This window comes from Typopeltis vanoorti, chromosome 2 (assembly GCF_054136105.1).
Source record: "Typopeltis vanoorti isolate ZY-2024b chromosome 2, IOZ_Tvanoo_1.0, whole genome shotgun sequence".
NCBI lineage: Eukaryota > Metazoa > Arthropoda > Arachnida > Uropygi > Thelyphonidae > Typopeltis > Typopeltis vanoorti.
The window spans coordinates 42090849-42115808 of NC_143550.1; the positions used below are offsets into that span (position 1 = coordinate 42090849).

General features: G+C 33.6%; 1 protein-coding gene across 1 annotated transcript in view; it reads right to left on the minus strand.

Moving 5' to 3' along the window:
- Positions 1-567: 567 nt before the first annotated feature.
- LOC150108965 (uncharacterized) overlaps positions 568-24960 on the minus strand; it is a 127399-nt gene continuing 103006 nt past the window's right edge. Inside the window, exon 4 of the transcript XR_016550131.1 lies at positions 568-1790. The gene's annotated coding sequence lies outside the window, so the exon portion shown is untranslated. The remainder of the gene's footprint in view (positions 1791-24960) is intronic.

Here is a 24960-nt window from a genome sequence, read left to right on the forward strand (position 1 = left end):
ACTCTGGTCTTGCATGCTCTGAATACTCGCCATGGTAATACACCGTAGTAAATTCAAATTTGAAAGGCTATTCATGGAATCAGCCCCAGCCCTAAGAAACATGCCAAAACCTCAACAAATTTGGGAGACTTACATCAGAAGACCTTCAGCCCAACGGCTGAGAATATGTACATAGCCCGCTAGGGAGCGCCTTCTGGACTTTTAGGAGAAACAACAGCTTCCTGCTTCATCCTCAGTTACTGTGTGTAGTGCCTGCGTGCACGTGTCTTTATTTTAAGTTCCTGTGAAAATGGCAACGTGACGTTGCCGAAATATTGGAATATAGATTAAAGTTTAATTTTAATTTATATCATTTGTACGTTATAAATTCCTTAAGTAATTTAATAAGTATGTATAACCAGCGTGTAAGCCTTTCTACGAGAATCATAATAAAAAATGGTTTAAATGAATGTTGTTGTAGGTTGGTCAAGGGGTTTTATAGGATAGATGCGAGGGAGAATTTATACCACATGGACAACATACTGAAAGTAGAATTATGATGTGGTTAGGAAAGGAATAATAATCTGCTCCAACAGTGAACACAAGAAGTGCTTTCAAAGGTAGATTGTTCTTTTCAAGGTAGTTTTTTTTTACACTGGGGGAAAACACTTTATAAAAAACTGCCTTGTTACCCAAGACTTACTGTTAGATCTGTGCATCATATCTAGTTCACTTTTTATTACATTGATTTAAACACTGGGATTTTCTTAATGAAACATTAACAACGGTTTAATTTTATAGTCACCACTAGCATTACCACACAACAAGAGAGTGAACCATTCCTTCATCGGTTCGTGTCCTGGAAGTGCTTTCTTTTCGTGTGTGATATAAGTTCGCTTAGGCATCTTTTTCTAGTCCTGTCTTGTGACAAACACTTGCTGAGGAATAATCCTTCCATCCCTACATAAGTTTTAAATTCAATCCACAAATTGATTAGCAGCCTTTCCATGCCTTACTACACTATGGATCCCAGTTCTCTTTTTAAAATGCTCAAACCATCTCCTACTAGCTTTAAAATCATCACTAGATTCAGGGATTGAATGCTTAAAGTCACTATGTAGTCGCTTAGCTTTTTTGTAAATTATTGCCTCCAAAATACTGTCACCTGCCATTTGTTTTTCATTAATCCACACTAATAAAAGTCTCCATTTCCTCAACAGCCTGAGATCTTTTAGGATACAAAGTTTTCACTCCTTTCACAACATCAGCCTTTTTAATCACATCTCTATTTTTAATAATAGTACAGATTGTTGATTTTGCCATGTTATAATCTTCAGAAAGTTCAGCAAATATGAGTTCCATTTAGCTATAAGTTCTTTCTTGTAGTAGTTGGTCTGGGTGCTCTTTTTCTGTTTATTTTCATCACTCACTTTTTAGGAGCCATTTTAACTAATTATTAAATAAACACCATAACTGAATAAAAAACAAAAAACAAAAAAAAATGCTTTGAATTCGAGTAAATTTATCGAAATTACAATACACACAAAGAGTGGATTCACAGCACTTGAATAGAACCAAACTCACTGATGCAAACCACTCAACAACTGTGGAGATAACATTGGCTCACGTGATCGTCGGTGCATTCGTAAAATGATTGGTTCATCATTGGAGGCTTTTTTACTGTATTCAGCCACTTGCTACATTAATGTCCTGTTCCCCTGAATACATACTTAATGATTTGGTAGCAGCAACCTTCAAACACTTTCTCAAGGCCAGTACTTGTGTTTGGATCCCAATGAGAAGTTGACAGACTGTGGATAGTAATCAGTGAACAGCATCTATTTTATAAAGTCAACCATGCAGTAATTTTTATATTCAAAAATCCAATATTAACCATATTTCTAATAAAATACATAGTAGAGATTTATTTATTCAGAATACTGTAATAAGTTATTTTCAAGAAACTTATCTTATAAAAGCAAGAAAAATTTTCTACAAATTTCACCATTCTTGCAAGTAATATAAAGCAATATTATATATGAGATATCTTATTCTGCTACATTACTTAACTATTGTACAGTAATGTACAATGTGAAACTTGGATGTAAAGCGTGCTACTGAAATAAGATGGTTGATATATTTGGCAGTCTTTCTTTAAGATTGGGAAATAAATTTGTTTACTAGTAATGAATTAAGTTCTTGTGTTTGGGAATATAATATAGTTTCTGTGACAAATATATCGCAGTGTTTGCTGGTTGAGGTAGGATAAAACCTTTTGGTCTGTATTCGGTTGATTAAACCTAACTTCTTGAATTAAACTGCCTTAAAATGTTTGTTACTGAGTTATTTCAGAAATATGTAATAATAGTTTTTAAAAAAGAGGGTAATAAATATGATGAAAGTAATCATGAGCTTATGAAAACCTTTGGAATGGATTGCTTGGCATTGCACTGCTTAGACTCTGTGCTCTTTCTGGGAGTCTGTATGATTTCCTGCTAATAGTGCTGTTGATTAAGACCCCAACTAATGATAGCACTGTTTTGAACTCTTTCCAGATTGTAAAAAACTTGCATAGTTAACAGTCAAAGTATATTTTTTATGCAAACAGAAAAACTATCCACTTAAAATGCTGTACAATATCACTACTAGGAAAACTGATTTATTTCATTTTTGGTTGCAAAGCACGCACACACACACATCCAAACTTTTACCATAGTTAGTAAGGATTTTGTTATAAAATCTTTCTTACCATTTATTTATTCTTATCTATTCTTAACTTTATTCCGTTTAATCTAATCTTATCTCAACACTTATCTTATTTCATCTGTCTTACAAACTCCTCTTTTATACACCTCTTTATGTGTGCCTTTTCGGACACTGGCAAATTTATTTTTTATTGCTGCGCCAGCCAGAGTCCTAATAATATGAGCTTATTCAAATTCAGGGAATGTTCCTAGGTTAATTGGCATTCATTCTAATATACACTAAATAGATACTGGTACTAATTGCAATAATCTATCACTCAAAATACTTTCGTTAAGTTCCCTCCCGCTATGGTTCTGAATTTTTGTAAGTGGTAATTTGAATTCTCGAAGTCAGGCATATACAACAAAACGTGTTAATAATTGGTGGATTTTCATATAGATAAGGATATTCATAGATATTATCTTAATATTAATCCTACCATAGAGATGATCTGTTTCTAACAATTATTTTTTTATTTATTACCGAGTGTACCTATATATTATTATATGCACAAGGGTTCACTCCAATTGGTGCAATGATCTTAACTCTTTCTTTCAGAATCCAAATAATCACTGACTCAAGACCAAAATACAAAATAAACAAATTTAATAAAACAAAAACAATATATATACACTTCAAAAAATATTACATAACTATAACTAATTGGATCCAAGGCCTTTTTAAAATAAACTTACACTTAAGACTAAACACTTTGTTTTCAAAATGACAAAATGTTCATAGCCAGTTTCTCTCTCTGTCAAGGCCCTTTTCAGAAGATATATGATCTTATTCTTCATTTTTACACGATCCTTTCTCATCACTTATGTAACACACATTAATTCTTCCTGACTTAATTCTTTCTCTTTTCTTCAGTAGAAATAATAGTCAGAACCGGCGTCCTTAATACAGATGAAACTTCCTAATCAGAGTTTTCTCGAACATTCCTTTAGAACGTAAACAGCAAATTCTTCTTTTATTCACTAAATGCTTATTGACAGTCTTAACTCTTCCAATAAAAAAAAATTCACTTACAGCTCTACGATTCCCTTTTTCGGAATCTACTATAAATCTTTCAATTAGTGTTTCCTCCAGTATTCCTTTTAAAACTATTTATAGCAATATTTCCCTTTTATTTATCCACATACTTATTCCACATTAAAACTTAATAGTTCCACGATTCCTTTTTCGGAATATACTATTAATTTTCCTCTGACTGTCACTTTAAAAACTTAAGTTCCTTCCAAACCTAAATGTCTGCCGGCCTGTTCTCAATTCCTTCCGAACGCTCTTTTGTTTACAGGCATTACTCAGATACCCAAACGCTTTCTTGGCAGCTGTCAATCCCTCATCAAACTTCTCGGTGAGCATGTGCACTCCGTGACAAGCGAGAAACTAAGTACTGTATAATGGCTGACACTTTGTCTCCGTTAGCGACAAGAGAATGTCCTCATAAAACACAAAACTTAATATTTCAAACCATAATAAAATTTGTTTAAAGTAACGCAACTAATCAAATCCGGTAAGTACATACATTTTTAACTGCTTTACATATCACTTTTAACAAAAAAATTTCCATAACGGGCACATCGCAAGTGCTGACAGTGCATGTTATGAAATTAAAACTAATAAACATTCTAACATAACCAATACGTAAAAATATTCAGAATTTTAAATTATGATTATTTTTACACATTTATTGGAACAAATTACACTTTACAATTATAATTGGAATAGGATACAAACTTTTCAAAATCTCTTGTTAAGTTAGTTACTCAATGCTAAATCAACAAAACACTAACGATCAAAATACTAATCACACACAAACTATAAAACATTAAAACTGGCTAACTACGTTAACTAAATCAAACTCTTATTGCATGCTACATTTAAAGACATTCACAACCCGTTACTATTCTGGTATAGATCATCTACAAAATTACAAATTCACATATAATCTCAGTCACATGCAGCTAAAATTTCACTTCTGACATTCCTTTGTTCAGCAGAAATACTCTATCTCACATCACAAATTCTTATAAGCCCACTTACTATAATTTAACATTAAATTCTGTCTCATTCAAACATATAGTAAAGGTCTTTACGTTACCCAATTTTTTTCTGTAGGTCTTAACGGCCACGTGTTATTTGGGTCCTCCTTCGATCGGTCGTTTCTGCGTTAGGCTTATGACTACATCGTCCGTTTTACATTCTTCCAGACTCGAACATCTCGTTGTCTTTGCTCCTACTTGAATGGGACATCTGGCGATTGGCATAATTTCTGCGTAGGCCTACGATTCGCATGCTGCTCGTCATGGAATCTTGTTCAGCATGCTCAGTGTGCTGTCCACTATCCGGCATTATGGGACCCTCTCACTCATCCCTTCTCTGTCCGCTAGTCAGGAATCCTTGAGAAGTCAGGGACAACCAGAAAAAAGCCTCGCATTATCGTGCACATTGCCTTATATTTCATGCCCTCAAGATGATCCTCAAAGTCCTGGCTGCTGTATTCTAGGGAATCGCGCTTGCGACATTACGGCCGATACGTGCATATTTAACTCATCCTTTACACTGGTACTCTTAACTTCTTTGGCGACTTACTGAGACAAGATTATACTACGTTTTCCTTATTACAAATTCATTAATCCGACAATCCTCCAGTTAAGTTTTCAACTACAAGATTTTTCTAATGCGATTTACATGTTATACACAACTTTCTATACAACATAAATTCAGAACTGTGTGCTGTTAACTAGGTATTATCTGAGTTAGCCAAATTTTCATGTTAGATTCTGAATGAATAGTTTCTTAAAGTTTCGTCCATTCAGGATCTAACAATTTCAAACAATATATGACAATCACCATTAAAAAGTAAGTCTTATCAGTGACAGGTATTAAATATCTTCAGTGAATTCCTTGATTTCTCTTTCCTCTTGACAAATTTTGCCCTAGGTTTTTTTTTTTATCTACCTCCCATAATAATTTGGCTGTATTTCTAATACAAAATAAATTCTGCTTTCTGTTTCTACTACTTCCCATGAACTTTCTAACGTTAGTGACAACATGTTGGAAATGAATAGTCAAGCGTTCTTTTACATGAATAAAAGGATGTTTGACTCATCTTTATAGTATTTTTTTAAAGTAATATTTTTAAATAGCTTTAAGTAGTAGTGCCTTTTGAATAATTGCAATTTCTCAAATTGTATGCATTAAATACCTGTTTACAAAAAAAAAAAAAAAAAAAGTATCCAACAAGACAATTTCTATGCTAAAAGTAATGGTACAAAGTGTATGATGCCAGATTTGAGTCTATGGAAAAAATTTGGGACATTAATGAAATGTTAAAATTATAAATATTCTGCAATAAAAACATGGAGTAATGCTTCCTTACTACAAATATGTTCTTTATTACTTATCTGTATCAAAGAAACAGTTAGTAGATTGTTTACCTTTGGATTTCAAAGTCATGTATTATAATTTTAAAAATTTGACATTTTCATCTTTAAATTAGTAAGGCAGAGTTATTAGGTGCATAGAAAAATACAGTAATATTTTGGTTTTACTTAAGAGTAATATCAGAAGGAACCTTTCTAAGATGAAAGTATCCTGTTTTTACTTTTAGTTACCTAACACTGACATTATATTTTTGTATATTCCTGTATAATTTCATGTAAGAAGGAGAGAGAGATTTCCAGTACTTCTGTTTATGTACTTTTTATTAAAGTATGTATTTTGTGATATTTTATATGAATATACTACATATCAAACCTGTTTTAAGTATTTTTTAAATAAAACAATTTTGATACCGTGCAATTGTACTCCTTGCATAATTTACTTGATTGAAGGAAAAAGTATTAGCAGTGAAAAGTATTAAGGCCGTGTTGCAAAACTTTTCCACATATCGTAGAAAAATTTTGAGTAGGGTATAGATATAAGACAAATATGCCCCGGACCTAATCTGAGTATGCAGTTACTGTTGTATAAAAATATAGTAAATCTTAATATATATATATTATTTACTATATATTAATAATATAGCACTTGGATACACACTAGGACACAAATAAGATACAGGGTCAAACTGTGACACTACTTTATTTTTATACCTTTAGAGAGAAAAAAAAATCATAAATGACGTGCTTTCTTTTATTTCATTCCTTTACAAATAAAACTCACTGAAATTGAAGATAGACATTACTGCATAAGTATCAACAGAGCAATTATGGAGATACCATGTCCCAGTAACTGATGTTACTGAAAATTACCTCAATTACATTATATATGAAATGGATGTTATATACAGGCAATAATGATCAGGGAAAGGAAGGAGAAATTATAATAGTCAACACTAAACACAAAAATATACTTAAATAGCAGACAGTTTTAAGAATACTGGAAGCAGATATCAAAATGGGAAATTGGATGATGAAACTTATTTGTGAATATGCCCTCACAGAAGGAAATAGAGGAAACAGCAGTGAACTAATACCATTGGCTTAATAGTTCCAATATTTTTTGTTACAGATATCAATCTGGAATACAACATGAAGTCTAAGAATTACTGTTTCCCAAATCTTGGGAAGCTTCACATAACCATATTAAGATTTAATTTTTAGTAAATCTCCTGCTGATTACAAAAAAGTAAAATTTGTATTCGCTACAATAAAGCATAGTAATTTTTTCTCATTTGATTCTAGGAAAGGTATCAGTCATGGTGAGCTAGACCTGACTGACTACAGTTTGATGTCAAAATATATTTGTGTTCCTCAAGGTGAATGTTAGATCTCCCTCTCTTTTCTCCCCCCCCACTCTCTTACAATAAACCTTGTACATGCTTTTAATAGAGGGGGGGGGGATTGATCCGTAGTGGAGCTGATAAGTGCAGCCAGCTTTACAGGAGCAGTGCAGATTATATTTCTTAAAAAACTTCTCTTTTTTTTTCCCTAAGGTGCCCTGGATATAGGAAATAGTAATAGTATAGTTCACCCACTGATTAGAGATCTTTCGACACTTCTGCGCATCTCTGAAAAAAGAGAATCCATTCCGATAATAGGGTAATCAGTCCGTATAGTGGACTGAGTTGTTTATTATTACCGGTCGGAAAATTAACTTCTCTTTTATGATTATTGTAGTTAACTATGTTGCTTGTATAATAGTTGGAAATTTTTACCTATAAAGCACGTGATTTCGCGGGTTGGCGACCAATTCAGACGTCCTTCATTTCTTTCTCCCCTTCAGCAAGAATAGACTATTCTTGGAAAGACGTGAAGCAGGGACCTACAAACGGTGGGCGAACTATATTACTGTTGTTGAGATAAAAAAAAAAATTATTCTTCCTATTATTATTATTACTATTTTTTTTTTTTAATTGTTCCATTATAGCCATTGTATAAGGAAGGTATAATAAAGCAACACGTAAAAACCACAGTGATATCTTTAAAGATATCACTGTGGTTTTTACGTGTTGCTTTATTATTTTTATAATATAACATGTTGGATTTGGGAGAAGGTTGAGTATGTGAATGTATCTACCTGTGAAGTTAGATTTATATGTAAACTCAGAAAGAAAAACTGCCATTGGAAAGATGTGATTACAATGTCTAAAAAAATATATATATATATTTTTTTTATAATGGTGGCAATTTTCTCCTGTACTCTTCAAAAGCTTTGATTCAACGATAGTATGAGTTCTTTATCAGTGAAGGCTTGAAGAATGAAGACTAGCTGCCTGCTTGTTTTCCAAATGTTAAGGCTAAAGGAGATCTGTCTATTCTCTTTGAGGCATAAAAAAGGCTTTAGAGACTTACTAGATTTACCAAAACCTTTCAAACAAACATATGGTCTAAGCTTTAAACCACAATATTAATTTTCAATACCCTTACATTTCTAAAAGTCGAATTTTTTCTCTTCATTGCTCATAGCATTTGAAGTTGTTCCTTTTACCTAATTATACTTTTTATCCTGAAAGGTACATTTTTGCATATCGAAATTCAGAAAATAGAAAGAAATAAAGAGATGAATTTCTTTGCTTCATTCTGTACAATTTCTTTTTCTCTACTACTCTGTCCGTTTCCAATTGCTGTGAATTTCCTTGATTATGGAAATCACAATGATATTTATCACACTAACTATGAACACACACATATATGCATGCATATATCAGCCTCAACCATTAAAAGTTGCAAAACATAGAACAGTTCCTAGAAGTACACTCTGTCCAAAAAGAAACCGAACTTTCTGAAAATAGAAGAAACTAGTGGTACCACCTGTTGTATCTTTTTGTTGTTGAAAGTGGCAACCTTCATTAGTGTTGTGTCAACTGTTTATGACATTTGTTTCATTAGAAGCCGAGTTATAGTGCCAAGAGTGACAGTGTTTTGACTTTTGTGTTCAACTTAGTAAAAGTTTTACCGAAACGCATCAAATGCTTCAAAAAGCATACGGTGATGAATGCTTATCCCATTTACGAGTGGTTTAAGCAATTTCAAAGTGGTCGTGAGACGCTTGAGGACGACGAAAAGCAGGGCCATCCAAAAAGTGCATGATTTCATCAAAAATAACCCGAAATCGTCCATGAGATTGATTGAAGATTCCAAATCAACTGTGCACAACATTTTGACTGAGAGTTTGGGCCTTCGTAAATTGAATTTGCGATGTTCCCCACAAGTTGACCGACAACCAAAAAAATGTATTGCATTGAACACTGCAAGGACCTCATTAAAATTGCTCATAAGGACTCAAATTTCTTTGAAATGATCATTACTGGTGACAAAACCAGTAACTTTTTGCTTGGAGAAGTCAAAGGTATAGACTGCTGATTTGTTTCTACGATTCCAAGGGCATTATCCACAAAGAATTCGTTCCGCCTGGCCAAACGCTCAATGGTGAGTTTTATCTCGAAGTTTTGAAGCGATTGATAGCGAGAATTCGTCACGTACGGCATGAATATCGTGTTGCAAGCAGCTGGTCACTTTTGCATGATAATGCACCATCTCATCGTTCGAACATTGTAAGACAATTTTTGAGCAAAAACCAAGTTTGTGTGTTGGATCACTCACTGTATTCACCTGATTTAGCACCCTGTGACTTCTTCCCCCCCCCCACTTCATTTGCCGATGAAAAGAAAGCGATATGACACCATTGAAAACGTTCAAGCGGCAGTAACCACGACCCCCCAACAGTATCCCAAAAACCAATATAAAAAACTCATTTAATGAATTAATTGACCGTGCTGCCAAATGCTGTATCAAAGCTGAGGGAGAGTATATTGATTGAAATAAATGATTTGAATAATTATAATTGACCTGTGTTCTATTTTCTATCAAAAGTTCGGTTTCTTTTTGGAAAGAGGGTGTAAACTTATGTGGAAGGCTGCTCCAAAGAACAGGATGTTCGTCAGTAGCTTTTCATGATTTTATACGTTTTGAGGAAAGGTGGTGGTGGCAGCGGCCAGTACCCACAACAATATCTACAGAAAGGGCATAATGCAAAAACTGGGTTATCTGCAAGGTGGGTTAAGTGGACTGCCATCCTCTAGATAGTATCGATATTGTTAGGAGTTGTATAGGTGTGAAGTAGTGTCTTGACTGGAGGTTATGAGACCAAGACTATGAAACTAGTATTAACTGTGTGTGTTCTTCTGGCTTGTCTGCTCTTTTGTGAGATAAATCCCTAGTTTTTGGAAGGGATTTCCTGCCAATTCAATAGGACACTTAGTCACCTTAATGTAAAAAAACCTTATAGAAGTTCTTCGTGTCCTAGACAGAATTTGAGCAGAAGGGTACAGCAAGTTATGTTAGTTATTTTTGATTTTTATGGCACAAAGACATCAAAAGGTCATACTGCACCAGGACACTGGTTACAGCAGTACATATGGTAAGTGGTTAGTAGGACAATCACAAAGAGTGGATATGCTAACCAATTGGCCAACCAGGCTAGCTGCATATTATCAGAAGTAAGAAGGATTGTATTGGAATCTTATGAGAAATACAACAGGACCATATTAGGAAGAAGTAATAAGGCACATTTTCTGGAGAACTTAGGGGATGGAAATATATGCTTCCCTTCTGGAAAGGATTACTTCAGTGATGTATTCAGTGCAAGCAATAACTTGAGTTTCATATTTGTACACTTCCTCACAACTCATGTAACACTCCTGCTGAATCCATAAATTTACCCCCCCCCCCCCCACTAAAAGTATCATATAAGTGCTTGCCAGAAGAAAGTTACAGGCTTGATTTTAGTAGCTGACCAGAGGAACTTTCTCTTAGTCCTTTCATCGGCCAGTTACTGGTTTGTCATTTTTTTTTTTTAAACGGGCAATAGGAATTCTCTCCCCCCTGGAGAAACTCTGGTTTTAATTCCACAGAAAACAACTGTAGAAATGAGTTGTCAATAACATACCTATTAAGGATTAGAACAACCAGATTGGCAGAAGTTGTATGCCCATTGATCCACCAAAAAGTAAACCAGGGCTGAAAGCACCTTGCCTACTTCCTTTGGGGGAAAGTAGGAAGAACATCTATGAAATGTTAGTTTCGTAGATGTTCTTTATTTATGGACGCCGTCATCACTCGATATCTCTTGGACATCATTTGTATAATTCTCATTGCATATTTCGGCTGGTTTAGTTATCAAGAAGCCAGTAATAAGACCTTGCTTACAACTGTGCTGCAATTTTTTTATTAAGTTCATAATACAGAGCTAAACAAATATATCAAATTGTCTCGTGAATTTTCAGGAGCACTCCATTGAGAGATCATTATCCATAAAATAACTTTCTTGCCAAGTTCAATCCTTCTGATTTCTTTAAACTGAATTCTTTAACAGATTCATCGCAATCAGAATCTCTGGCAGAACTTCCCCATTTGGTTCAACATCTATTAATTGTAACACTTCCTCATTTAAATCTATTTCCCCATCAATTAATTCACTAATTTCGTTTTCAACCATATTGCAAAAGCGCTCTAAGAGGCCATTACTATAATTTTTTTTTTTTTTTTACATATAAAAAAGCATTACATATTGTATGTAACTTGCCAAAAATAAAGTGCTCAGCTTGAGATTAACACACTTATGATTTTTAATGCACTTTCCTAGTAGAAAACAAGAATAATTTTCAGCAATAAATATTTTATACGGCAAACAATTGATGAACATGTGTGCTAAAGGCTATTTCCCCTAGTATAAATTCGCTACTTATAACTACATGTGCTAGGACAGGCACAAATTTAACTAAGATAAAATTTAATTTTTAAGTCACGTTGAAAAATATATGAAAAGATAAAGGATTACTACAATTTGTAGACAGTCTTATATCGAAACCGCCTTGTATAAGTACCGTGTTATACAAGAGTTACCTGTACTTGGAAGATTGTGGACACTCAAATTCCTGCTAGAACCACCGATGTGTTTATAAAATTAAAAAGAATAAAACACATCTTTTAACATTTATTCTCTTAAGCTAGGCTCCATCCTTCAACCCTTCACTGAGAGTGAGCCCAGACTAGCAATGAATGAAGGTTTTTTAGGAAACAGTGTGAAAGACAACTGTTATCCAGCAGTTCTAAACCCTAACACTTATATTACTATCTGTAAAAGATAAAGTTCTACGGTTTTTTTTTTTTTTTTTTTTTTGAGATGAGGAGTTAAAAACAAGTTTTCAGGAGAAAACTACTTGGCTCTGCTAAAGATCAACTCACTCTGGAAATTTTCCATTCCCTTATTACTAAAAGCCTCTTTATACAAGTAGCCCAGTCATGAAATTACTTTGTGCACAAACTTTGTTTGCTTACACCTGGATAAAGGATGAAACCAAGAATATAATTTCTTGGCATCTTTAATTTACAGTAATAACCAAGCGAAAAACAACTTTCAACATCTATCTCTAATCCAGAGTATTTTATTTTACTAATAAGGTGTGACAAGTAATAAGCTCTTGAAACCCTGGGAACTGAGAAATCATATAATGAATCACTAAAACATATTTACAATAAATGCAACTTCTGTAATTAAATTATATAAAAACAGTTTTAATGAAAGTTTCCGGTACAAAAAAAGGCATCCAGCAAGGTGATACTATATCTCCCAAATTATTTGTAGCTGCATTAGAAGAGGTCTTTAGACTTCTTCTACTGTATTGTAATAATTTCCTTGATTGGGAAACAAAAGGAATAAACAAATGGAGAAAGGCTGCATCATCTGAAATTTGCAGATGTTGTCCTAATCTTGAAGAAAAGCTAAATCAGCCAAATGAAGCTGCCAGAGTAATTAGATTAAAAATAAAGAGAAAAAAACAAAATAATGATGAATAAGTACATAAACCAAAGAACTGTCAAAGTTGAAAACCATGAAATAGAACAAGTTACCTCATATGCATATTTGGGCCAATGGTTATCCTTTGAGGATTGCCAAAGAAAAGAGACTGAACAAAGAATCCACTTCGGATTGATGGCTTATTAGAAAATGAGAGACATATTCAGAAGTGACATCCCAATGAGTCAAAAGGAAAGCTTTCAACCAGTGCATACTCCCTGTCCTAATGTATAGGGGAGAAATATGGACTTTAACAGAAACCCTAAACAAAAAGCTGAGAACAACATAACATCACTTGGAGAGAAGTATGCTAAAAATAACATTAAGAGATAGGAAGACAAATACCTGGATAAGATCTCAAACAGGTGTCATGGATACTGTAAAATATGTTAAATAGGCAAGTGGAGATGGGCTGGCCAGATGCAATGATGAGAGATGGACTAGAAAAACAACAGAGTTGAGACCAATGGATGGAGGAAGACCGAGAAGAAGGTGGAGGGATGAACTGGAACAAGTTGCAGGAGTGAGATGGATGGGAAAGGCAGAAAACCGAGTGGTCTGGAAAACCATGGGGGTGACCTTCATCCAGCAGTGGACAGAACCAAGAGGTTGAAGAAGAAGAATAAGGTGCGACACCTTTTGTCTACTTGTATATGGAAATATGACTTTTGCATTGCTTCAAGCTTGGTATCACTTCTGGGTCTGGCTCCCAATGATGAGACCACAATGAAGGTCAAATTACTTCATGCACAAACTTTGTTTGCTTCCATTTGGATAAAGTGTAAGCAAACTTGGAAAGAGTTCCTTTATTGGGTGACTAGATTGAAGCCTATAATGGTCTTTTTTCAGGCAGCCTAATGGATGCAAATGTTATTTCTACAGGACTACACAAGCATATGATACTTTTATGCAATATATATATATATATATATATATATATATATATATATATATATATATATATATATACTGTCTACCAATAATTGTCCTGCTGGTATCAATTGATACCAGCAGGCAAACCCTAATATCGGGTATGTCTACCTTTGATCACCTCCTGCACCCTTTGAGGGAGGCTTTCCACCAATGTGCGGCAAACATCAGGTGGAATTTGTCTCCATTCCTCCATCAAAGAAGCACCGAGTTCAGCAACAGATTGAGAGTGTGCTACTGTGGACCTCATTTACTGCTCCAATTCATCCCACAGGTGTTCAACAGGGTTGAGGTCAGGACACTACACAGGCCAGGGCAGTCGTTCTCTTCATACCATTCCATAACAGCTGCAGCTTTGTGGCATGGGACATTGTTGCCTTGATAATAACACTGGTCCATTGCATAAAAACTTCAGTGTAGGCAGTACCTGATTATCCAAGAATATCAAGGTACTGACTGCCTTCATGGAACCACGAACGATAGTGGTCTCACTCCAAACCAGCTGAATGCGCCCCACACCAAACTTTAATGTCGGTACACTGTGGTAAGCATTCACCTCTATACCCTACAATACCAGGCTACCTCTATACCCTACAATCACACTGGAAAAACAGGTGAACCTTGATTCATTGCTCTAGAGTATCGGTTCCCAACCGGTGGTACGTGCTGGGCCGTTCAGGGGTACACGAAAAATAATCAGTAATGGCAGAAAAACAAGTAAACAAAATGCAAAACGTTAGTTATGGAACAATAAATGTTAAGTTTGAATCGCTGCTAATGGAGACACTTCAAAACTAGCTCACATTAGTGAATGATGATTGGTGAGGGTATGGCTATGAATCCCCTCCCCCAAACCACTCTTCTACCAATCATTACACACAGTTCATGTGTCATTTTGTCACCCATCCTCCTTACCAGAACAATCACGTGTTACTAAGAAATGACCTTTGCTATAACAAACGTTCCACTGACTTTCATTTGCGACGTTTCTAGAACTTCTCCAAAAATATAAATACATCCATATTTATATATTTTACAAAACAGCTATTTTAAAAACAAGGGGTACAATTAATAGATATGGATTTAAAAGGGCATACAAGTGGGAAAAGGTTGGGAACTACTGCTCTAGAATACCATTTACCACTGGTCAATTGTCCAGTTCACATGCTCCTTGCACCAGGCCAGATGAGCTGTCTTGTTCATTCTTGTGATGTTTGGCTTGTGTACCACTATTCTTCCGTGGAAACCTATAAATAGAGTTCTTTTCGTACAGTATTAGTGCTCCCCATGGTATTATTGACACTCTGGAACTCATTATGGTCCGTGCCAATTGCAGCCGGTTTTTGCATGCCATCCATTTTAACATACTCCTGTCCCTGTCAGCATTTTCGGTAGCCACCCGGGGTGTTTTCCTGAACTAGTGATGTCAGAACGTCTCCATTTGTTGATCACACAGATATATAAAGCACGTGTGCTTTATATATCTGTGTGATCAATGCATGCTTCAGTATATAGGAAGAAAGCTTGATTACATACTGTGAGTATTGAAGGAACAATTACTCTGTTCTTTATTATGCAGAGATTTTCATGGCCAGAAATACTTTAGTTGCATTTAACAGAGTGCACAATTGAAATTTTACAAATACAACTGTATTATGCAAATTTATATTCAACATGCACATCTTCAATACCTCAATAAAAATAAATGCTTTCCATTTTTTTTTTCCCTTTAAAAAAGAGGTATGTAGCTTAAGGGGAAAGATAATTAAGACCCCTCACCCTCAGTGGAATAAGTTAAGTCATTATAGAGGAAGTCCTGCAATGAATTCATCAACTCCAAATGATGTTCTTTTAGGGTAATAAATTGGCTGTTACACACGACTACCAAGTTAATAAAAAGCATCACACTAAAAAAAAAAGCTAATAGTGGCAGGCCACAGCAGTGCCTGGACCACTGCTGGACAATGTATTTGTTAATGGCATTGCAACGGTAGGAGAAATGCTTTTCCTTTTTTTTTTTGTACTAGATCTTTACCCCCCCCCCATTCCAGTAAATTAAAGAAGTCTTTACCATTCAATAATGATAAATTTCAATTAATAAAAAAAAAAAAAAATACTGATTGAGAATCAGTATTTTTGTTGATGCTGGAAATTTTTCTTGCACAGAGTTGTTCTTCAGGCAAAGTTATTTTAGTCATGGGAATTGCATTTTGCTATTTCTAGAGGGGAACATGAGTCATTATATATTTAAAATCTGATTATGTAGTGCATGATACAGTTAAAACTATTTTTTAGAATGACTTCATGATTTTAATTAATGCCAGTATCAAAAGAAATAACTCACCATTACTTTTAAAACATGGAAAGAAAGTTCATAAGTTTGATCTAATAAATGTTACTGCTGACTTATTGTTAGGGACTGATGTTAGGGACATTTTTTGCATACTCAAAAAATGTGTCCTTAAAAAACACTTGATATATATAATAAACACAAAAATCATATTTTTAATACTGTACAGAATTCATAGTTAAACTCACCTAAATGATGCACAATGTGATAATTGTTCCATAAGCATTTAAGAAGTGATTAATAAAACTGCAAAAGTAAATCCTGATTTAAATTTACTTAAGCACACAAATTTCTCCTGTGTAGGTAATTCATTAGATATTAAACCAGCAGTTTATATCTAAAGGCAAAAAATTCAATGCAATAGAACTGGCACATTTTGATTTTAAAGTTTAAAATATTTTAAAACAAAGAAAATAATACTAAGAATAAAGGAGTTGAAATTAATTCCAATTTAACACCAGACAAAACAAAGCCACCATACCAAAAAAATGGTGACTGACTATGGACCAAGTTTGCATCTTGATCACTGAAATCTCAATTTTGTGTAACATTCTGATACCTACATGCCAGGTATTTTGTAAATTGTACTGTAAACAGGTTATTTAACCTTCTGTTTTGTTTATTAAGCATCGGAATCTTCCTTTGCTTGAATAGCCAGTAGCACTTCTCTGCACAATCTATAAAATTGAAGTTGGAACAGACCAATTTTTCCTGCCCTTATCAAAGTTTTGAAATTTTTATTTTATTTTCTTTAAAGAAAACTTGTTTTGTATCTTCAGGCAAAGATTTCTTGCACATTGCATGCAAGAAATTAGACCTAGGCAAGAGTGGCCCACATGTCACAAACACATACAGAAAATAAAATACAATAAATTTATTAACTGAGACATAAATCAGATCACATAAAATAATTGTTAGGAATGAAAACCAGAATATCTGAATGCAGATTTTTTCTGCTAGCCAAGTACTCGTGTGGTCACAATGACTATGCAACTGCTCTGTATGAGAACACATGGATGCCTCTATTACTCAGGATCCAGTTCTCAGCACTGGCATATTATGACCAGTAACCCTAAAGACTGGCTCTAGTAATTACCACCATTTGGATTCCAGGGAAATCTCCATATTGCTATTTTTGGTTTTCTTTATGTTCCACCATCGAAAAAATTTAAAAGAACTTAAGAAATACTGCATTGATCTGGATAATGCTTTAAGAGATAGTGAAAATTGTATTCTAAGTAGAAATAATTTATATTGAGGTCATATCAAGCCCTTGTAAAGAGGCAAAATGACTTATCCTTACATGTCAAGGTTTCTTTCAGCATCGCAATTATGAGTTATAAGCATCAGCAAACAGCTATTTGCCTCCTATCAAATCCTTCCCGATGTCATTAATGTAAAGAACAAATACCAATCCCAGAGATCTACTACTGGCCACCTTGAATATTTGGTGAGAGCATGCAACTACTGAAAGAACAGCTATAAAGTTTATCTCTTACAATGCAATGGAATTATTTTTATTTCGTTTTTTTTTTTTTTTTTGCTGTTGTTTCATTTTGGTTGTTCCCCATTAAGCCACTGCACTGTCCCTGGCAGCGAATGACAGTGCAGTAATTTGACCTCCCTCCTAGATCTGTCTTGTTTCTGCAGCACAAAAGGAGTTTCCCCATTACTTTATTTATTACGAGTGTTATTCACAATTAAGTTCATAGTTGTTTTTTACCATACCCAAATCACTTACAGTTTAGTTTGTAAGTAGTGTGGATAATAAATGGATTCATAAATCCTTTAGAAGCATTAACCACAATTCTTTCCTATTCAGATGTAGATCATCATTACTGCAGAGTTCTTATCTATTAAAAAATTAATTCTATCCCACTAGTAAGTTACTCCATGTTTAAGCAGCATTTTTCTCCGGAAATAAACAAGCTCCTGGGAATTGTTTTCTCTGTTAATAAAGTCCTTAATTACTTGATCATACACTGGATGGAACAAATATTTGAGATAAATTTATGCAAAAATGAAATCCTCCAGAAACAGGTAACTAATGATCAAGCACTAAAAATAGGCATTAATTCCTTCTACCAGACAGTTTTTGCATTGAAGTGTGTGGTAACAATGAGGTAATTGCCTTAACTGCATCTTAATTTCTTCTGGCCAGTTTTCCTGGTTTGTGGGATGAAAACCCTTCTGCCTTCCTTTGAACAAGGAATTACAGTGGAAGCCTGAGACGCCAGTAAGTGTATCTTGGTAACTACTGAACTGTCAGGACAACCACATTCCAACAGAATTAAAGACAAAGAACAGATAAGAATATAATCCTACAGCAAATTATAAGATGATTCCCAAAGCTTAAAACAATATGAAAACAAAAAAACCTAATATCCTAAGAAATGTAATAAGAAAAATCATTTAAAAGACGAATACCAAAAACCCTTAGATCTGGCATCTACTGATTTTGAAAATTCTCAAAATTAGTTATTTTAGAAGCTCTAAAAAAAAAAATCAAGGAACTGAAAAACAAACAAACACTGATATACTTACTCATATATATATATATTCAAGTACATCTATAAAACCAGGAACAAATATGAAATTTCCTAAAAAAAAAAAAAAAAAAAAAAAAAAAAAAAAAAAAAAAAAAAAAAAAAAAAAAAAGGGAGTTACAGGAAGATGCCATTTTATCTAAATAACTTACAGCAGCCCTAGAAGAAATTTCGAAAAATCTGGCATGGAAAAACAGGAATTATAGTAAATGGGAAAGAACTAATTCACCTATGACCTGTTGATGACGTTGCTCTTTTAGGAAACTCTGCAGAAGAACTTCAAATGATCAATGGATGTTTGAAATGAAGAAAGAAAGGGAAAAAAATATATATAAACACATAGAAAACCAAAATAATGTATAATAAATATATCTCCAAAAAGCCAGTTCAAACAGATGACTAGGAAATTGATATAATACCTACCCTATGTTTAACAAGGACAAAGATCACAGTAGAGGGAGGCTGTGGAAAAAAAATTATAGAATTCAACTTGGTTGGATAGCTTTTTGAAAACACAGTGAAGCACTCAAAGAAAACATCTCAATCCACCTTAAAAAATATATATTTGACAGTTGTTCCAGTCATGACATATGGACTGACCAAAAAAAAAAAACCCAACAAGTTGACTACCCAAAGGTCATTACACGGTATTATCATTCTAGATAGAAAGCGCAATACTGGAGTGAGAGACATTATATCAACTATTAAAAGATCCAAATGGCAAAGGATAGATCATATTGCAAGAAGTAACACTCAAAAATAGACAAAGTTTCTGAATGGTATCTCAAAGATGAAAAGAGCTACATGAAGACCAAAGAAACGATGGTAGGATTAGATTAAAGAGATGACTGGGATCTCAGTGGTATAGAAAGGCTCAAGAAAGTACTGAATGGAGGACTTTGGGGGAGGTCTCTGTCCAGCAGTGGACAGAAAATGGCTGAAAATGTGCCACAATTGGTCAAACCATTGCATGATACAACCAAGGCCCATGAGGGGAATATACCTGAATGACCACGCATCAGATACTGTCCTAAATGAGATATAAAGCAGACCATCAATAGAAGACAGGAGAATAACAATAGAATTGTAAACTTACTGTTCCTGCTGATTCAAGTGGTTGAATAAGGGAGTGTATAAACTGTATAATACTGTAAGAAACACGAAACCGTGGACCCATCATGCTTGGTCACAATAATACGAGGCACTGGTAAAGTGGTAGTTTGGGACATGTTTATCCAGGGATTGTGTGGTGATATCCTCAACTGTACTACTGAGACTCTCACTGGAGCAAGAATTTGCCATATATGCCTGAGACAGGACACTTGTAAAGTATATTATACTTGACTGGAAATTAAATTCTTGCTTTAATCCTATACCCAAGTATAAGCATGAAGTAACTTCATAACTAGTCTAATTGTATATAGAGGCTTCAAATCGCCTTAGTATCTCATAATGCAAAACATCACAGACTAGTTTCAACCTTTATTAAGGTCTTATCAGTGGGAACCAGACACGAAGAGTACACCAAAGGTTAAATCAATGCAGAAGTCATATATTTTTTCCCTCTCATTTTTGCATTATGGGATACTAAGACAATTGATATGAAATCAACAGTCCCTGTATACAAGTAGACATCATAAAGTTACTTTGCTTTGCACTTATTAAAGTTACTTATTCTTACACTGGGCAAGTGTAAGAATAAGTGCAAAACAAGATAAGGGAGTGTATAAACTGTATAATACTGTAAGAAACACAAAATCGTGGCACACATTTCTTGTCAAGTGAAATATATCTTTCGACTTGTAAAGATTTTTTTCGGAACCTAGGAGTCAATGCAGTGGTATGATCAGTATATTTTAATAAACTGATCACTCAATGCCCTTGAGCATCATTTGTGCTGGGGTATATTACTATGCACCATCTTTACTGATAAATGAATCCAGCATGCCTTGACACATTCTTGACTCTTGGTAGACATACTGCTTGTCTATCAATGACAAGGAATAGACCAGGATAAGGAATATATCCTCAATAGACTAAGTAATAGCTGCTAGTACTTCTTATTTTAATAATCTGACTAATGAATGTTTACCATAGAGATGCTTAATGAAACTATTAATAATTAGGAATAAAATATCATGGTTAACAAAATAAAGTTTTATTATATTTTTACAATTTGATTACAGCATTACACTTCACTGAATATGCATAAGAGGAAATTCAACTTATTACAAGAATATGACATTTCTATAAATGTATAAATATAAATGTTAATACATATTTTGATTAAGTCAGTTTGAAAACAATGTATTCAAATTTCAGTTACTCCACTATAATCATCTTTGCACTGAATATATATACAAAAGATACTCTTGATAATAGAATGGTTTTAAAAAGTTTTTTAAATATATTATGTTAGTAGTCTTTGCCAGAAACCAGGAACAAAACAATGTTTTATTTCTTCAATCAAATATTTAATAATCTGTAAAAGATTAGTTTACCTTACTGTATAATTCAGACATTTAACCATCCTAATTTTAGGTTCCAGACAATTTAAGGGCACAAATGGAAAAAAGTGAATATACACATCCAACCCCCCCTCCCATCAGATAGTTTGTCCCTGCTATGTGATGGAAACAAAAACAGATGTTTAAATGTGTCCAAATTATACATTAAAGTAAACTAATCTTGATCATATATGAAATGTTTTTCCCATTTGTGTTCATGCAAATTATCTGATGGAGAAACACAAGTTGGAATGGTTAAATGTCCAAATCATATAGCAAAGTACACTCGTTTTCACCATTACTGATTATTAAATATTTAAATGGAGAAATGAACCATCACTGTTTAGCTGCCTGTTTATGATTGCTATATACAAGCAGTCTCTGACTTATGTGAGAATTATGTTGTGCAAACTTTAGATAAGTTGAATTTTGTAAGTCAGATATAATTCCTTCACCTGTTAATCACACCCTATTGCTTACATGTATGTAATAGTGCATTAACAGGTTTTAAAGGTTGTCTGTTAGTCAGTCACAAAATTCACAAACAAATTGGATTTCAATATGTAATTGCTAATGCTAAGTAATATAATATAGAGTATGAAGTGTCAGAAAATAGAAAAATTTAAATATTTAATTTGACCATTCGACATTTATAAAATTATCAAGAGATGATTGAACAACAGCTTCTTTCTTCTCTTCATAAATCTCTCAATAACAGGCTAACACATCTATTTCTCTTTGGACTTAAGAACTGGAGGCATTTAGAATACATGAAAATAATAAAAATATGCAGTACTAAAACATAGCATGTCCACATTGAAAACCACTATTAGATGCAAATAATGTTAAGTAAAATTCTTATAACTCATCATAATTTGCATAATTCGGGGACTGCCTGTGTGTGTGTGTATTATACATATAGCAATCACTGTGTTACTGGCTGGAATTGAATAAAATAAGACTTGAATGCACAAAGATGTTTATGTGGTTTTGTTTTCACAGTTGAACCATTCCTATTGGCAAACTGATTCAAACTTGATAATTTCACACTAGCTGGATGGAATTTAATAAAATTTGCTATTTAGGCTCTCTATCGAACTTTATCAAACTGTTTCAAAATGGACCATTTTGATAACAAAATTAGGCAGAACAAAATAGTATGTTTAACATCATAAACATTTAAATGTTGTAACTTATGATACACTTGGATTTTTTTTTTTTTACAAAAGTACAGAGTTCTTGCTAACAACCACCTGCTAAGAATAATAATTTCATCACATGCTATAATGAATTAATTTTTATTTCAACCTAGGTTCATGGCTACTTAAAAGATCTTTTCCCCTCAAATTCCTTTTTTTTTAAAATTGGCAAAACAATTTGAAATGATAATTATTCCTCTCTGACTTTATGGCACTTAATGAAATTTGGTATTTAATATCATTAAAGTGGTCCATTAAAATTTGGCAGTTTAATGAATCACTTCAATGTCAAAAGCACATATGCCCTAATTAACTCTATGCACAACATTTTTTTTTTTTAATAGTTATCCCATATATATATATATATATATATATGAGAGGTTATTCAACCTACAACACATTAGTACTGTGGATGCAAAGCAGGTTAAGGAGAAAGAAGAAGCTTGTTAACACTGGATTTGTAGACATAACAGACTGTACTCTTTAGCAAAAAGGGAGTTTTCTAAAAGCAAATGGTAGAAGAAAAATATGGCCTGAGTTTGAACTATGAAGGAAAGTAACTGCCATGTAGTTTAATTTAAAGGATTTTGTAGAAAATGCAAACAGTATAGACTGAATATCTGTGTAAAAGTGAAATGAACTTTTACACAGATATGTGTAAAAGTTCATTAAATGAAATGAACTTGTAGAGAATTAACAGTTGTTCAGAAATAAAGTAATTTCTTGAGCAAAAGAGAAAACCCAAATTTCTTGGATGCCAAGGAGGCAACATTTTGTAGTATATCTCTCCACGCACACACATGTGCAAGAACGGATGTGGGTATCAATTAACATTGGAAGAAAAAGATTTCTCTTTGTAATAAATAAGACTGGGATTGATTTATACTTTATTGATTTAGCAATGAAATTAACAAAGTTATAAAGCATCTAATAAGTAGTTTGTAAATAAGAGAAATGAGTATTGTCATCAGCAAATGATTTACTGGATATGCAGTCAACTAGAAGATCAATGATAGATAACAGAAGACAGCAGTTCCTAGAATACCCATCATTAATTGCAAAGTTCAAGGATAAAGATCTATCCACTATTACATACATTGTGTGTGTCAGGCACCCCGATTTCTGATCATATGAGAGGAGTTTACTTAATAGGCCATTGTACCAAATCTGATCAAATGATCAAAAGGGCAACCACTTGAGATTTCTCAAATTATTTCATAGCAATTACCTAAGAGATGGGTGACAAGTAGGAAGATCAGCTGCTGATCAGTAGTAGTATACCCATCAATTATTAGCATTTATAAGCTTCAAGGTGGTACAGTTGAATGTTAATGATTTTCTCTATTACTTTAGAAAGAAAACTGAATGATTAATTTGATGGTAAAGATTTGTCACCCCTTTTTAGGAGGAGGCTGAATATGGGCTAATTTCTAAATTAAAGTTTAGAAATTAAATAAAAAGATGACAAGCAATCATGAATGCCATCAGCACAAGGAAACTTTTTGGTATCTGGTTTGAACAAGATTCTCTATGCTTTAGGCAAAAAATTAAAGGGAATATTTAATATGTGTGTGTGTGTAGAGTGATAGCAGGACATTTATTCAGATTTTTAATGCAAGAAATGGAGGTCACTCTTATAAGAATGCTATTACTTAAGCACCTTTTTTATGACTAACTTCAAGTACACAAGGGCAATTCATTCATTAATTCATTTGGAGTCTAGTGTTTCAGACAAGGCAATATGGAAAAATTAATTATAACTACATCCAAGGGCCTTCATCACATAGGTATTAATAAATACTTAATACATGACAAGTTGACTGACAGCATGAAGTAGAATACCCCAAGGTCTGTAATAACCAATCCTGATGGTATTCTACTTGTAACTTCATGCTATCAGACAACCTGTCATGCTAAGTATTTATCAATACCTTTGATGAAGGCCCTTGTGTACAACGCTATCAAAGCTTTTGCTAAATGTAAATAAATGGCATCGTTATAGCCATTAGCACAATCGATTTTCCCCATAAATGATATGGGCTCAAATATTAAAAGTTAAAATTCCTTCTTTGCAGATGATGCAAAGTAGACTAGACTGTCAAATATTTGGATGAGCTCAATTCTTTAAAGGATGATTGTAAAATACTGGAAGAGCTGACTTTGATAAGAAGGGAATATTAGGATTCAATTGCATTAGATAGGCTTTGGAAAGTGTTAAGGAATGGGAGAATTTAGATGTTTTGATCAATAGGGAATTTAAGTTCTGGAATCAATGGTAAAGCATAGAAGACTGGGTTTAGTTAAAAGAAATGTCATTTGTAAGAGAAAGGAAGTTACTCTTATCAGGCCAATACTGAAATATGTTCACAACTTTGCTTAACCAGATTTTTAAC